Consider the following 14104-nt stretch of genomic DNA (forward strand, 5'->3'; position numbering starts at 1 on the left):
TAGTTTAGTTGGGGAACATGGTTGGCATGGACTAATTAAACCAAAGGGTCCGTTTCCATGCTGTATAACTCTCAGATCAATACTTACACTGCTAAGTAAATTAATGGAGTTTGCACTCAAGAGGTCTCAATGATGGAAAGACTTCACAAATTAAACTTCATTAATAAAGTAGTACTGCCTGTTGTTAGCTGGTGATGCTTATATGTACATGACACAGTTGACATCTTAAATAAACGACAAAACAATCCATAGCATGAAGAACATCTATGCCATATTTTTCTAAAGATAAATTGTTGCAAATGGCCTATGTTCTGTTCTTTGTACTTGAGGTAACAACTTTTAGCATAAAGCCTGTACATGTGCAAATTTTTGTGTTGTACTTTCCAAAGCTGATAATAAATGTCCCATTCATAAAACAGCATAAAAGTTGCTTCAGCACAAATAGCGTCCTTTCTAATCGAGCAAGAAAAAATTCGTTAAACACAGCTAGAATTAATTCATTGGACATTTGAAAAGAACAAATCAAAATCAGTATGAGCAAGATTTTTTTTTGCAAATCATTTAATCCATCATAGTGCTATATAACAACAGAAAGGTTACAACACAGAAGGAGATAATTTGATCCACCTTGTGTGCACTAGCTGAACAAACCAGTCACTCATTCCAATCCCACTTTCTAGCACCCAGTCCGTAGATCTACCTGTCACACTGCCCCAGGTGCAAATCCAGAGTCCTATTACAGAAGTTGAGAGTTTCTGTGTCAACTAATAAATTGAGCACCAAATTCTACATCTGCTAATGTGGTATACCATATCTGCTGTTCCTGATGTGGCCTCCTCTACATTGGGGAAACCAAGCAGAGGTTTGGGGGACTGTTTGTAGAACACCTACGCTCAGTTTGCGACAAACGACTGCACCTCCCAGTCACGAATCATTTCAACTACCCCTCCCACTCCTTGGATAACATGTCCATCCTGGGCCTCCTGTAGTGCCACAACGATGCCACCCAAAGGTTGCAGGAACAGCAACTCCTATTTTGCTTGGGAACCCTGCAGCCCAATGGTATCAATGTGGACTTCACAAGCTTCAAAATCTCTCCTCCCCCGACCATATCCCAAAACCAGCCCAGCTTGTCCCCACCTCCCTAAGCTGTCCTTCATCCCACCAATCCACTTCTCCCCCCTCAAGCCCCACCCCCATTTCCTACCTACCAGCCTCATCCCTCCTCCTTGACCTGTCTGTCCTCCCTTCCTAACTGCCCATCTACATTCACCTTAACTGGATCCATCCCCACCACTTTCACCTGTCTGTCTCCTCTCTACCTCTTTTCTCCTTTATCCATCTTCTATCCGCCTCTGCCTCTCTCCCTATTTATTTCAGAATCCGCTTTCCCTCCCCCATTTCTGAAGAAGGATCTAGACCCGAAACTTTAGGTTTCCTGCTCCTCTGATGCTGCTTAGCTGCTGTATTCATCCAAATCTACACATTGTTATCTCTATCTCCTCTGGGTGGAAAGGTTTTCCTCGTGTCCCCACTAATCCTACTCCAAAATCACTCTAAATCTGTGCTCCTTATAATTGGCCACTCCATTAAGACACTCAGGTCTTTCCTGTCTACGCTATTCAACACACGTTATATTGTACCTCTCAGCTTTCTCTGTTGTAAGGGAAACAACTTTAGCCTATCCAACTATTCCTCATAGCTACAAACTTTGTTAACCAAACTAAGCATTGATGACAGAAATCAGTTTGTATCATAATAATAAGTTATAAAGTTTAAAAAATATAACTAAAGCTACCTTTGTGATGGGAAGGTACAGGTGAGCACCTGCTTGAAGTTACTGTGGTGGAGGTACTCTCACAGTGCTCCAAGGAGGTAGTTCCATAATTTTAACCCAGTAATGATAAAGAGATGGTAACCTGACTCCGAATTAGGCATTTTCATGATGGTAATAATGAGATGGTGTATATTACCAGAAATCATGGGACCTGGAGCTGCTCTTATCCTGGGCCCTGATCCACTCTCAGTGAGTGCACTCGAGGAAAGGAGACCGGACAGCAGCGGCCGAGTTGGAGGTTGTCACCTGAGTCAGTGTGGTCTCCACAATCTGGAATACTGCCACAAGAAACTCAATGACCTTCTCTGCTCCACTGGGGTAAGTGCCAAACTTCTGTCTGCTATTTCACACTCACTCTATCTCTGTTCCTGCATCCCTCCCCCAGTCAGGCTCATTGTCTGTTCCTTTCAGTATTGCATGCAATATTGTCCTTCAATCAATTCCACCACATCCCCTAAACTTCCAACACTATTAACTCTGCACAATATCCACGCAGCCTATTCCTCACCTGGAAAATCTCACCACCTTGTGGCCACCTGCACCATGTACATACACAACCAGCTGTGCTGACCACTGTCAAAAATCACTCAATTCATCCTTCCCTGTCATTCCACAAGAAAGCAGCCCAGACGGGGTGGAAAGCGCCAGGATTGATGCAGTGGCATCCAAAATCAGGCAACAACCACACAACAATAAGAGGATGCCAGCCTTTGCAGGAGAAGAAAGGGGGCTACTCCTTTGGGGTTGCTGAAACACCTATGTCCCACGACCAAGTAAGTGCCTTAGAATAGAATCAAAGAACTTTACAGTAAGAAGGAGGCCGTTTGACCCATGTGTCTGTACCAGCTCTCGAAAGAGCTCCCTGGCTAGTCCCATTCTCTAGCTCACTTTCACTCCACTCTCACAGGAACCCAGATGTCACTTCTAACCACTGGCTGCAATGACTTGTCTCCCCTGTGTCTCGCACATGCTGGTGTTATGTCCTATAGTCCCTGTGGAGAAATGGGCTGTTCCACCAGGAGCCACATCTTTGTCCTCAGAGGTAGAGAATTGAGAAGCCCCCCAAAGGAGAAATTGGCAAGGCAGCCTTCTGTTCAGCTGTGCTTGCATCTGATTTCCAGTATAGTGGAAACGAACAGCAACCATTCTTCTGACGGTGGTTTCCAAGCCTCTAACTGATGCCTCAGAACATTCAGATCCCCTTCTGGATTGCCCTTCCCATATATCCCCAAGGCTTCAAACATCCCCAGGTCCCCACCCAATCCATCTATAAAAGCCTACATGTGCCTACCTATTCCCCACAGCCTGGTGTGGTCCCATATTGTGCCACCCTGGCCATGTTGCTACATTACCCTATTTCCATCAATATTTTACCACAACCCCCTGCAAAAATACAATGGCACCCCTTCACAGTTGTCACCCTCTCAAACTGCATCCCCAACCCCATGAAGAGATTCCCAATTCTCCCTCACGCAGCAGCGTAACCACCTCTAACACACAGCCCTGTCTCCCCCAGCTCCCTTTTCTCATGAGGAGCAGTTGAATAGCTTGGGCTTTACTCACTGGGCTTCAGAAGAATGAGGGGGATCTGATTGAGGTATATGAAAGGCTAAGGGGGATTGATGCTGAACAGATGCTCCTCCTTCTGGGACAATCGCAAATATGAATCCATAACTGTAGAGTGAGGGGAGGTAGGTTCAAAACAGAGGACAAACTACTTCTCTCAGAGGGTTGTGAATCTGTGGAACTCACTGACTCAGAGTGTGGTGGAGATAGAGTCAATCAGCAGATTCAAGAAAGAAATCTGTGCATTTCTGATGAAAAGCAGGATAAAAGGCTGTGGGGAGCAGGCAGGAAAGTGGAGTTGAGACCAGGACAAGGTCAACCATCGTCATGCTATATGGCACAGGTGGCTTGAAGGACTGAATTGCATACTCCTGCTCCTAATTCCTAAGTTCTTATGTTTGTTCTCTGGATTGACCTGGCAAACAGACAGCAACTCCAAACAGAATTCAAAGTTAACACTTAGGATCTGGTGACCTTTCCTCAGGTTTCTCTATACAGATGCTGCCAGACCTGCTGAGCTTTTCCAGCAACTTCTGTTTTTGTTTCTGATTTACAGCATCTGCAGTTGTTTTGGCTTTAACTATAAGCCAAAGGCTTATTGTACAAGGTGTAGATGTGAGTTGGACGAGGCAAGATGTGTCATTAATAAGGTCATCAATAAGCAATTATCCCCCTTAGTAGACAACTTGCTGCTGTGCAGGAGAATCTTACTTGACTTTCAGAATTGATTTAAAAGATGCAGCAAGCTGCTCCTGACATTAAGATCATTCATGGACTTCCCACGCAATTTCTCACCAAAATCAGATCCCAATAAGAACCAATATACATTAGGTATAAACTAACAAGCAAATAATTCTTCAGATAAAAAGGAAAATTTCTCATTGAATAGTCTATCAAACAAAAATAGGTCCTACATAGACATAAGCATCTGCATCTCTCCAGGGTCATTATGTGGCTACACAGTTTCATAAGATGTTGTTCCTTATTATCACAGGATAAGTAAGAGTTCTGTTCACTTGATTTCACCTTTAAGTACAATTAGCATCAATAATATACATCTCTATGAACTTCTCTCCCTTGAGTCAGGATACTCAGAGGTGTAGCTTCTCAGGATTCCTTTCCAACCTATCAACCAATGTATTATCGATTTGTGATTTGGCCATATCTGCGAAAATACCCAGATCAGCATCTCTAAATGATTCACATAATATTACAGTTTTTAGAGCTTATGAACTAGCTGTCATTGTACTTTCATGAGTGTCTGTCTCCTTTCTTTACCAAACAGGAAAATGGATAGTTTCCTGAGGGTGATTTCTTTCTTCTCAAAAGGCTGAGTATTCGTCTATTGTCTCTGTTTGGTTTAGTTTGTGCTTAAATCTTTGCACTTATCACCACCACTTTTAGCTTCTCTTCTTACAGCTTTCTGTCATCTTTGCCAATTTTTATGGTTTCTTTCTTGACTTTGTCTTCTGTTGGTACTACGTCCAGATCCAAGGTCATTAGGTCATGTGGACCAATATTTCTTGTTATCCAAGAAAAATAGAATTGCTTCCTTTGAAATTGATGTAGACTCTTAAAAGTCATTTTAATAAATTCTTAAAAACACAGATTTTACAGAACTTTTAATTAAATAACTGATTTTCCTTACTGTGTTGTTATCAAGTCAAAGACAGCCATGATAGTGTTGAGATTTCTATTTGATTTTTGAAACAACATTCACCCAGCCAAGCAGGGAGAATTCCATTACTCACCTGATTTGTGTCAATGTTGGAAAGATTCTGGGGAACCAGTTTGCGCATCATTCACTGGGCAATACCTAAATTTCAAACTGCTTTTGTAGCCACAGTATTCATGTGGCTGATACATTAAGGTTTCTGGTCAGTAATGACTCCTTGGATGTTGCTCTGGGTCAGCAATGCTCGTGCCATTTAATGCCAAAGGGAGGTGGTTAGATTTTCTCTTGTTGGAGATGGTCAATTCCTGACACTACTGTGAGGCAGAAGTTATTTGCAACTTAACATGCAAAGGCTGAATGGTATCCAGTTCATACTGCTTATTAACACAAACTGCTTCATTATCTGAACAGTTTGAAATTGTAGTGAACACTATACAATAATCAGCAAGCATCACTACTTCTGACTTGATGACGAAGGGAAAATAATTGATGAAAATGGTTAGACCCAGGAACCACACTGGTGAACTCCTGCAGCAATGTCCTGAAATTGAGCAGACTAGCCTCCAACAATGATGGCAATCTTCTTTTGTTCTAGTTATGACTCCAAGCAGTGAAGAGATTTTCTCCTGATTGTCATCGACATCAATTATACTCAACATCCTTAATATCATAGATAATGAGAACTGCAGATGCTGGAGAATTCAAGATAACAAAGTGTGGAGCTGGATGAACACAGCAGGCCAAGCAGCATCTCAGGAGCTCCCGAGAAGCTGCTTGGCCTGCTGTGTTCATCCAGCTCCACACTTTGTTATCCTTAATATCATGCTAAGTCAAATGCAGCCTTGATATCAAGTGTAGAAATTCCCATCTTGCATCTTGAGTTTAGCTCTTTTTCCCATGTTTCGTCTAAAGCTATAATGAAGTCTAAAGCTGACAGAAGTGGTGGAACCCAAACTGAGCATCAAAGAGTAGATTATAAGATGTTGATAGTTGGGAGTAGACTGGTAATTCACTGGTTTAGATTGACCCTGCTTTTCTTGAACAGAACATATGTTAGCAATTTTCAACTTTGACAGATAAATGCCAGTGTTTTAGTCATACTGAAAGCCTGGCTGGAAGTTCAGCTACCTCTAGAGCTTAAGCCTTCAGCACTACGTCTGAATGTTGTCAGACCGTAAAGCCTTTGCTGGGTCCAGTGTGCTCAGCTGTATCGTGATATTACATGGAGAAAATTGAATTGGCTAAAGACTGAAATCTGTCATTGTGGGGCTTCAGCATGAAGACAAGATTATTCAGGTTGAAGATGCCTGCAAATGATTAAGCCTTGTCTTTTGTTGTCATGTACTAGACTTTTCCATCATTGCAAATGGGATTGTTCATGGGCTGCCTTTGCCCCATGAACTATTTAATTGTCTAACACCATTTATGGCTGTATACAGCAAAACTGCAAACCATTGCTTGTGGCATTATTTAGTGCTGTGTATTATATGTTGTTTCCATAGTTTAACTTGCATCTAAACCCATGTTGTAGCTTCAGCATGTTTATATCTTAATTTTTGTGTGTTTTTTTGGTGTTTTGAGTTGTTAGGTGTGTTCTGAATCTAATTCATGGTGGCTGATTCTGGGATTATGATCTTGTAGCTTGACTGGTCTATGGAAGAGCTCACCAAAATTTGGCACAAGTCCATATGCATTGGGAGGATTTGTAAGGGTTGGCTAGGCTGGGTGTGCCTTTGCTTTGTGTTAATCCAATGCTCAGTTCAATGATGGTAGCATTACTCAATTTTATTCTTCTTGCAGTTTTTATATAGCTGCCGATATTAAAAGACTGTTGGACGATAAAGATTGGAATCAGGAGTAAGCAGTTGACCTCTTCAGCCTGTTCCATGGTTCAACAGAATCATGGCTGATCTGACATTTCTTATATCCACTTTTCTGCCCTACCCCTAGAACTCTTGATTCACCTTCTGCTCAAGATCCATTTATCTCAGCCTTAAGTATACATAAGAATCTGCTTCCACAGCTCTCTGTGACAAGGAGTTCAAAGGCTCTCGCTATCAGAACAGAAATTCCTCCTCATCTCAGCCCTTAAATTGGCACCCCGTTATTCTGAGACTATGCCCTCCAGTCCTAGACTGTCCCATTCTCTGAGTATTTTGTTTGGCCATTTCTGAAGGACTTAAGAGTTGACCATATTGCAGTGTGTCTGGAGTCTCATATTGCCTTTACCAGGTAAGGCTGGTGGATTTCCTTCAATGAAGGACATTAATGGGTCTGTTGAATGTTAACATTTACTAAAATTACCCTATGTAAAATGGTGGCTATATCCCTTGTGAAACACTTCAGGGCTTCACAGCGGTAATGATTAACTGCAGAGACTCAAGATAGCAACAAGTCCCACCATGCATCTTTTCATTTAATTTTGAGAAAATCCTAAAGACTGACAACGAGACTCATCATTCACAAAGCTGGCCAGAACTTGCTGCTTGCCAACTCATCTCTCCAATTAAAAATAAGTTAGGATGTAGACCCTAGGGAAGTCATTTCTAAAATATATTGAACACATCAATGGCAAAGTGAAGCATAAAATCATCAACATTTATTGAAGTGAAGTGATTTTATTGAAAGAAATTGAACTATTCTGAAAGAAGCTTTTTTTTAAAAAAAAATGTTCTCAATGTGTTAGGAAGTGAAAAATACTGGCAAGGCTGTGTTTATTATCCATTTACAACTTACCTTAAAAAGCTGATGGCTATATTTATCACAGGAAGATCTTCCAGTGATAGTGCTCCCATGATGGTACTTCGTAGGGAATTCCAGGGTTCTCATTGCTCGGTAATAAGGAAAAGTGATATAATTCTAAATCAGGATGATGTGTGATAGAGTCATAGGGACATATAGATATACAGCATGGAAACAGATCCCTTAGTCCAACTTGTACATGCTGACCAGATATCCTAAACAAATCTAGTCCCATTTGCAAGCATTTGGTCCATATCCCTCTAAACACTTCCTATTCAAATACCCATCCAGAATACTTTTGAATGTTGTAATTGTACCTGTCTCCACCACTTCCTCAGGCAGCTCATTCTATACACGGACAACCCACTGGGTGAAAAAGCTGCCCCTTAGGTGCCTTTTAAATCTAATCCCTCTCACATTAAATCTATGCCCTCTACTTTTGGACTCCCCCACTCCAGGGACAAGGTCCTTTCTAGTTTCACAACATTGTTCCTATAGCATGGAGACTAGAATTGAATGCAGTAGTGGCCTAACCAATATCCTGTACAGCTTGCAACATGACCTCCCAACCCTATACTCAATGCACTGTAATGTGTAGAGACTTTTGGAGAAGGGGAAGCTGCAATGTTTTGCTTTGTTGTACACCTGACCATTAAAACGTGAATATCAAATCTCAAATTGCAGCCTTTATATTTTCAGTGGAGTTTAAACGATCAGAACAGGTGCTTCTTGTTTAGTTATTTATTAACTGCAACTTCAGGAAAAGCTGCAACGTTAATACTTTGACTTAGGTTATGAATAATAGGTTGGAATTTAACTTGGAATTTATTGAATGCTCTGTTTAGTACATAAGGAACGTAATGGGGATATTGGGGAAAAGAAGAATCAAAATAGCCAAGAGTAAGCCAGGTAGAGAGTGAAGACCAGCTCTTTACATAAATAACATTTTCAGAATGTAACAGCAGTATATTGCCTTATCTTTCAGTAGAGAGTAATCCTATTTATTTTCAAGGAATCAATCATAGAGTCTCTGGGAAGACGGCCGATCAACATTGCTCCAAATTCATTCATTTTTGAAACAGAAAAGTGTAATGAGATCAAAATGGGATTACATTGACCGACTCATCACACACCTGGCAGCAGCATCTAGACATTAACATCAAAGCAATTAATACATTTCTTCATAAGCATTTCTTGTAGCCATTAACCATCAAAGTGAGCAAATAGAGAAAGAATTTAATACTCTCCTCTGCGGTAGGTTTGGAGGTAGAGCTGAAGGTGGCAATTATTTAGGTCGTAAGGTGCCAGGTGGGTAACCCACCATCTTCCCACATTCCAGCTGTCTACCATCCTTTGTAAAACTCATGCCCTAATTCATCCAGCCACATTCCATTCTCAAATGAAAGTTTCAATGAAACATAATGAAAACATAAGCCATTATAGAACGTGTAGGAAAAAAACTAATATTACTCATGAAAAAACATTTTCTCCACTGGCAATACATTCTTAATGATATGACATATTTCTAGTATCTTAGAGATGGTGTTCAATACAAAGAAGACAATGTAATTGAAAATATGATACATGCCTTTTCACAATGCATTGATACAACAGACAGTTGTCTTCTTTTCCCTTGTTTAAAGCTGGGTATGTTAATGCAGTTCTTCCAGAACTGTTACTATGTGGGACTTGAAGGTGATAGTGACTGCTAATGACATTTCTTCTCACTTACTTGATCGTTGGATGGCCTTCCTTATGTGGTCCCAAATAACTTCTCACCATTTCCTTTATTTGACCTACTAAACCTTTATAATGGAGTCTTAAGTCTAATTTTAACAATGCAACATCTGGTGGATACTCTACAGTGGCCTTGTTCCCTGATATCACACTAAGGTCCTGCCATATTAAGCTGGTGCAGTCATTAGGATGCTGACGTACCACTGATTTCAGCTTCTTTTCATCTCACTAATGTCAACATCTAATAAAAATTACTAAAGTCAGTCCTGAATTCTGTGATAAGCCTAGCCACAAGGAAAGGGAAAAAGGAGATCAGAATGAAATTACACATCTTGGCCTGAGGCCCGTCTAACAAGAACAGCCTGGTCTTAATGTCTAAGCAAATAATATATTCTATCATGAACATTTCTGCAGCCACAAATCATCAAAATGAGGGATTGAGGGAAAAATTTAAAGCCCTCCTCTGAAGCAGGCTTGGAGCCAGGGCTGACATTTAATTAGGTTGGAAGTTACCAATTGAGAAACTTACCATTTTCCCATCTCTGCTCAAATTCAACCTGGAATAGGAATCCTTATGGACAGACCTCCTATCCTGCTAGTAATTGATGTCCTTGCATGGACAATTAATGTCTACTTAAGGCCCTGATCTTGTACCCTTTTTCTGACCCTTACTTTGCAGCCGCTGACTATCAATCACCTGTAGATTGGAGTCCTTTATTGATTTTGGACTTTTGTTTAAAATCTCTGCATTGTCAGTAGCAACCACCTTTTCATGATATTGCCTCTAATGAAGGTGGGCTGGCATCTCTTGCAAGTCAGGATTTATGCCTCCGGTGTCTTTGAACCCTTAAAAGACTGGCATCGATTACACAGAGACTCCTCCAAGGAGAGCTGATAGGAGGCCCTTGCTTTGCTCTCCAGCTGCTGGATGAGATCCGAGTCCCATTGAGTAAATATCCCCCCAGAAATGTCCAATTCTCTTTTTTGAATATGGCTTATTTAACCTTAGTAAGTAATGCATCTGCCCAGTGTGGAGCCAAGCAACACCAATCTATTCAGATGATAAAAGCTGGAACACAGATAATGGTTTTACATTTAGCCTCAGTGTTCCTGGAATGGGCAGTAGTGCAGTTTTGCTGTACTGATTGCTGCAATTGACCAGCGTTGGAACCCATGATTGGTGAATAGCATATAAACATGAAGTAGGGTATAACGTAATGTCCCTATAGTTGTTCAGTCTTCCAACATTCATTACTTAGGCTCAAACACAAAAAGTTGAATTATGTGAGGTACTGGAGGGCAGTGGAGATTATATGTTTTGGGTTTAGAAAAAAGTTGGATGGAAAATGTATTAAGCGATGTTTGCTCATGTATGTAAGAGAATGTTAAAGGTACTGCATTTTTCTTACACTGGCAATAACTTTTTCATCAGTAAAGCAAAACGAATGAATTTTATTGATAACTGCAATAATATATTTACAACATTAGTTCGAAGGAAGTGAAACCTCAAGGCTCCCCCATGCCTACAGAACTGTAAGGCATTAGTTAGTAAAGCATTTCTGTGGCACAGGGCAGGTTGAGAGGATACAATGTCCAAACGGAGACAATTCTTTCTAAGAAATATTATGGTATTTTCATGAATTGTTAACAAAAATAGAATCATACAAGCAAAAACTCCCTGGTTTTAGTCTTCCCACTCTTGCAAAGAAACACAATCTCCTTGATATTGATTTTGAGATCTGGGCACCCAGTGCAAAAACACTGCTACAATGAAAAGGAAGGTTGCATGTTCTTATTTTTAATCGTATGTTTATTCCACATTGTTTTAGTAATTTGATGCTTGAATATGGCAGCATTAAATTATTATTCATGATTGGCCAGGAATAACACAATAATATGTTCAGCATGAAAAATGGTGTTTGAACTGTACTAATATCACCATGAAAACCTTGGGTTTAAAAATCATTTTTTGCTAATACAAAACCACATCTTTCAAGATACTTATGGTGCACTGACGTTTTATCACTGCACAACTTCTCATAAAGCAAACTTTACAGATAATTTGATAACCGTAGTGTGACCCCTTGAGCAGCAACAATATTAATGGGAGCAGCAGAAAATGCATGCGGTAATAATTATACCTGTCTAATTGCAGAGAAATCATGAACACTCACATCATGGCGGTTTGCAAGCAAAAACACAAGCCTCTCTCACACCTCTAGGGTTTTTCAGAAAAATACTGCAGCAACATTCGCAAAATTACACTGATGAAAGCCATTCGTGCTAATTTAACACATATTGCTTATCTTCACTCACTAAGAACAAACATATCTGATAGCTTTCTTTCAGGTTTGCATGCAGAATGCACATACAGGATGATCTTCCAACATAGGGTGCTAATTGATATTATTTTGCAAAGATAACATGCAGCTTGTTGCTGTTCAATTCAGGGTTCCATAAATAGTACGTTTTTGCACAAGTATTCACATGCCACAAATGATCTTTCTTATATTTCAAAATCTGCACAGGTGAAAATATTACTAGATGTTAAAATTCCAATGTATTAAATCATTGGCCTCAGGTAAAAGTGGCTGTAGGCAATGCCCTGTAAGATGCCACATCAAAGAAGAATGATGGTGGCACCTAATTACAATGGTGCAATGTGCTGCTTTATGTAATTGGTCTGTATAGTCTTCTGTTCTAATTTACTCTACACTGAAATTATGATAATCAAGACAAGCAGAACAGACTGCCCTGTAAAAGGACCTACTTCTGACACTAGTTAATGCCTGATTATGACAACTAAATCAAAGATGTGACTGAAGAGACCATTCAATAGATCAAAGCATTTTATTTTAAAACTTGGTTGAGAGAAACAAGCAAGTGTGCAAAACATGCAGTCACCTTGTGTATTATAATTGTATATTAGACAGGTATTACCTGTTGAAATCATAATCTTACTCCAAATGTGCGTGCATGATGTGACAAATGATTATCTCATCTGAAAGCAACTGATTTTTAAATTGGTCAGAATAATTCAAATCTCTACAACCGAATTTGCTGCTGGAGTAAAGTTAACCAGTCCATTTTTTGGGGGCCATTTGCTTTGATTGAATCCAAACTTGAGAAAACGAACAAGAATCAAATAAAAAAGTCACCATTCCTATTTAAGTATCCAATTATCAGGTCACCCAACCTTAGTGTTGTGTTACGTAAAGAAATGTGGTCTCCTGGCCCATTATTGAACTTACTGGGTGAAATATAATGAAGTTCATTTGTATGTGACACATAGCCAAGAAAATGTGTGTGTCAGTATAAATTAAGTGGAGAAAGGTGACTGAATCCAGATAATTTCCACACAAACAGGATTGAAAGCAGAGGAAATACCCTGTTCTCAGTGATGATTCCGGCTTGCAGCACTGAAGTGGCTGAGCTATGATAAAGACAAAGAGGTCAACTACATAACAAATTCAGGAAGAAACCAGTCAGAAGGCCTCACAACAGTGCCTGGTAATATATTGTCTTACAAATCATTTGCTCATTATTCTAAATGATGGCTTTTTTAAAAAAGCATATAACAGTATTTTATTTGTCTACCAGTTTTTACCCAAAATTGGATGTCAAAAACAGGAAGGGCGATATATAGTTTAAACAAATTAATGGCTAACATTACACCCACAGAACACACCAATAAGACTTTCATTTGCAATCCATATATTGCAACTATCAGAGAGTATTCAGGTTTCTTCTGTTCAAATAATAACTAACTTGTAGGCACATTTAAACGCCATGGCTTGCACCCTGTATAGATTGACTAAAACATGATGCAGGGTTTCACTGTCCACTTTAGTCTCAAATGAAAGTGCTTTGTATCCAGAATTCTTGTCAGTAGAAGTACAGGTCAATTTCTCACAGTATAATATGTCTCTCGACTCGTCTAACAAACTGCTTGTTTCCCCATGGATTTTTTCTATAATGCACTATAACCTCACTATATCATGCAATTCCACAGGCTCATAAGCAACACATTATGAACATAGTCTATTCTTTCATTCCTGATGTTAAAAATGTACACAGAAAGTACTGAGGAAATAGCCATTAAAACTGGTGGTCATTTTGAAGGAAAGTTCCTTTCCATAATAAACATGGATGTTGGGGACTGGGGTGGCGGGGAATCACAAGTGTGAAGTATTTCGCTAACAGGAAATTAGCAATCAAATATGTGAAGACAGTTAAATTGAACGATTGAGTAACTGTAGAGTCAAAAAGATAATGTCACAAAAAGTCAACAGTGAGTTAAGGTTAGAAATGCAACCAAATTCAGACTGTCAGTTTTATGGGAAAATAAAAGGAAGACTGAAAATATTGTACTTCTGTCTTTTGTGGTGAAGGTAGCTATCAACAGTGAGTGAGCAATGGTTAAGACAAGACAAAGAGATTAACTTCACAAAAAGTCTATTACTGAACAAGAAAAACACATATGGAGTCTGACACAACATGAAGAAATACTTCATTCTGAAGTAATGGGGCCACCAAACAACAGCAGC

The sequence above is a fragment of the Stegostoma tigrinum genome, chromosome 16, assembly GCF_030684315.1.
Source record: "Stegostoma tigrinum isolate sSteTig4 chromosome 16, sSteTig4.hap1, whole genome shotgun sequence".
NCBI classification, from domain to species: Eukaryota; Metazoa; Chordata; class Chondrichthyes; order Orectolobiformes; family Stegostomatidae; genus Stegostoma; species Stegostoma tigrinum.